We start from the raw sequence: 4,161 nt of genomic DNA, 5'->3' as shown, positions 1-4,161 counted from the left end.
AGGGGTGAAAGGTACAAAATACAGCTGAATTGGCGGAAATAGGTCACTGGAGCCATGTCCTTGCAGGCTAGTTCTTTTCCTCAATACTATCTCTATGTCCCTTATTCTCTGTTTCCTGGAGAGCATGATGTGGACTGCTCCACCACTCCACTCTCACCCTCATGAACTGTGGTGATTTGAATGGTAATGTCCCCCACAGTCTCTGGAATTTGATTGTTTGGGTCCAAATTGGTGGTGATACTTGGGTAGGTTTGGGAAGTGAGGCCTTGAGGGAAATGTGGAAGTCAACATGTGAATAAAAATGTGGCATAAAGAAAGAGGCACTGCAGGTTCCTGTGACTCCTCGAAGAATCCTGATCTGCTTTACACAGCATTAGATGGTTCCCCTGTCAAGATATAGAATGTTTCTACCATTCAAAAATGTTGTTTCAGGCCTGTAATGTGACTTGGTGGTAGAAAACTTGCCTAGCAGGGCCCTGTATTCAGTCCCCAGTATTACAAATTAAAGTGGCTGGGCAGTGATGGCGCATGCCTTTAATTCCAGTACTTGGGAGGCAGAGGCAGGCAGATTTCTGAGTTTGAGACCAGCCTGGTCTACAGAATGAGTTCCAGAACAGCCAGGGCTACACAGAGAATCCTGTCTCGAAAAAAACGAAAAAAAAAAAAATTAAAGTGATTTCCTGTTTTATAGCAAAGCTACTGATCTGTTTTTGTGACCATTGGAAACTTTGCCTTTTCTAGAATTTCAAGAAGTTCGTATATACAATATATGCTGTTTTATTTCTACTTTTCTTTCACTCAACACGAAGATTTTAAGGTTCATCCATCCTATTGTGTATATCAGTATCTGTGCTTTAAAAGAAAAATCTTTAATAGGTGTAGTGGTGTTGTAAGGTAACTTCACCAGAGAATGCAGGCACACACTTAAAGCCAAATAGAAAGTTATTTACTCTCAATTGTAACATACAATTTTCTTTTTTAAAAAATTAATTTATTTCATGTATGTGAATACACTGTCGCTGTCTTCAGACACACCAGAAGAGGGCATCAGATCCCCATTACAGATGGTTGTGAGCCACCATCTGGTTGCTGGGAATTGAACTCAGGACCTCGGGAAGAGCAGTCAGTGCTCTTAACCACCGAACCATCTCTCCAGCCCTACAATTTTCAACTGTTAATTTTGTACTGGAAAAGAACTAAGTGCTGGCAGGATTCTAGTATTGTGATTTCTATGGTCCATCCTGGGTTTTCTATTTTGTAAATATCCATCCTTCCTCTCCTGCCTAAAGGCAATCTAGAATTGTATCAGGGGTTATCTCACTGCTGGTTGGATATAATAAAGAGCTGATGACCAATAGCTAGGGCAGGGAGTAGGGGCCAGAACTTCCAAGCAAAGAGAGTGATGTAGGAGAAGAAAGCAGATGCAGGGATTCAGATAGCTGAGTAGAGAAAGGTATAAAGCTAGCCATGTGGGAGGTTGTGAGCTAATCAGGTCAAGTTAGATGGGAGACTACCCTAGCAAAAGGCCTAATCTTTAAACTTTATTAGAAGCCTCTGTATCATTATTTCTAACACTGGAGAGCCCAAGAAAGTCCAGCTATACAAGGAACTTGCCCAAATCATGCAGCAGTTAACCTTGTCATTTTTTAAATTTTTATACACAAAAACTACATCCTGATTTGACACACTTCAGTGAGAAAGAACAGTTAGCAATAAGCAAAGGTTCAAGGAAACAAGGTTGGTAAGTTTAGGAACTTTTCTAGAACTATGGACTAAGATGAATTAAGTTCTTGTTTTGGCATGTGTTGGGGTCGGCATTTGGGGTTCTTAGGTCAGAATGGTGTCTCTAGCATGGCATCAGTTGTGGTAAGGTCTGAGAACTTGTTACATTCCCCACTGGTTCTATTGGGCATAAGTCAAATTGTGGACTCATCATGGAACAGAGGTTTAATTACACCATCCCCTTAGCACAAACAACGTAACAGAATTTGCTAACTGTTTACATAGTTAAGTAGATAGTTGAACAAATTGGGTCTAAAAGAGCAAAAAGATTAATGGTCCAGCAATCGCTATAAGTAGAGTAGTTAGCCAGGGTGACCAAGAGAACAAGAATTAATAATAGTTGTCAGTTTATTAGCATCTTTTTTCTCTCTCTCCTTATGATAATTTCTGACCATATCCAAACTTTCTCTAATTGTCCTTGACTGATTGGCATAGAAGCAGCAACTTTCTCCCAGTGCCATACAGAGACTTCCTTGCTTCATGAAGAGGAGATCCAGATCTCTTCAAGTCTGAAGAACAGCTTCCACTAAGGAATCTATCTCAGCATCCATCTACAACTTACCTTATGACTTAGGTCTACGTTTGCTTGAGTGTTGAGTTCCTTGAAGCTTTAATTCTCCACAATTAGGGCTGAAGTTTCAACTACATCAGAGCCTGCAATACCTACCTCCCCCAAGAAGGGAACGAGAATGGGAACAGCTTGCTGCACACAAGAAATCTCAGAACTTAGGTCTAAGTAGGCTCTACCCTCCTATCCCTTATAGATGAACACCTGTGGTATAACATATACAAGAATGCAAAGGAGTAGTGTCTCCTACAGAGCAAATAACTCAGATTCACAGTTGAAATAACAAAGATTCACAGTTGGTTAAACCATTAGTGCAAGAAAGCCAGGTAGTCTTCGAGCCCCATTACAGTGGTATATATCTGTTCACAAGGCCCTTTGTTCAATCCCAATACAACCTTTCTCATCATTATGAGAATAATATTTACACATCACAAAATAAATAAACTGAAGTATATGCCAGAGAATGCCATACAGCAGTGTAATGGAATGAACTGGAAGGAGAGAGAATTTGAGTTCCTGCTCCATCTTCCTGAAAAGTCTAGCTCCTACTTTGTTTCATCTTTGTTTTTACAGTACTGGGGAGAGAACCCGAAGACTTGTACATCCTAGGTAATGCTCTACCACTGAGCTACACCTCAAGACCCACTCTTTACTATTCTATTAGTGAGTAATTCATTTTTGTGTGTTTATAATATTTGGTATTGATCAAAATACCTTTTTCCTATACAGATATCCATTTATTGCAGCACCACTTGTTGAAAAGATTATCAGCTGTCTATCAACTTGTCTTTATGTAAAATATTAACTAAAATGCTAAGTTCAAGGTTAGCCTGGGGCTATGTGAGACTTTGCCTCAAACAACAACACAAAGGAGCACTTATTGTTGAAGATGTGCGTGCGAGCGTGTACACACACACACACACACAGACCTTGGTTGCAGGATATAAAGAAATCAGTCTTGAAATGACCAGGAAACAAACTCTCCCTGCTGGCTAGATTTCATAGTGCTGGATTCTGGGAGAGAAAACACGTCAGAATCAAAAGGTTTTGTTCTTCAAAGGATACCATTTAGAAAATGAAAAACATCAGACTGCTGAACAAAATAGTTCTAAAGTATACTTTATAAGAAACGTATATCTAAGAAGTCAAGATAAAAGGACAATTGTAGGACCCGATGATTAAGAGTACTGGCAGCTCTTCCAGAGGGCCCAGGTTCAGTATTAGCATCCACATGACAGCTCACAACTGTCTAACTCCAGTTTCAGGAGATTTAATGCCCATTTCTGGCCTTCATAGGCCCTGAATGCATGTGATACACAGACATGCATGCAGGCAAACACTCATACACATAAAATAAGAATAAATGAATCTTTTTCTGAAATATGCACAGGTGTGATAGTTGGTCTGAGTCGTGTCCTTGACGGGTTTAAGGTACATCTAGGTCTAGTGAGACCTATTTTTGTGTTTGTGGAAGTATTCCCAAGGATTGCATCTAAGGATAGTGAGGATAAAGGACCTACTCTAAAGAGGGTGGGAATGTTGAGTGGACAAACTTTCTGGATAAAGAGGGCAAGAGTCACAGAGGCAGGTGATCCAGCAAGTCTATTTCTGTTCTGAATAACTGAATCTGTCTGCATATACACACAGCCAGCCAATTTCACATCCTAGCTTCTTTGGTCCTTCAAAATGGATTCACTATCAGTAACTCACATGGAAATGTCTGAGATTTTGGCATTGAATTGGAACTTTGAAAGCTTTCTACATTTCCCCAGAAACTTAGAATACCCAAGATACAAGATACAATTTGCAAA

This window comes from Mus caroli, chromosome X (assembly GCF_900094665.2).
Source record: "Mus caroli chromosome X, CAROLI_EIJ_v1.1, whole genome shotgun sequence".
In the NCBI taxonomy this organism is placed as follows: domain Eukaryota; kingdom Metazoa; phylum Chordata; class Mammalia; order Rodentia; family Muridae; genus Mus; species Mus caroli.
Note: the sequence above shows the minus strand (reverse complement) of the source record.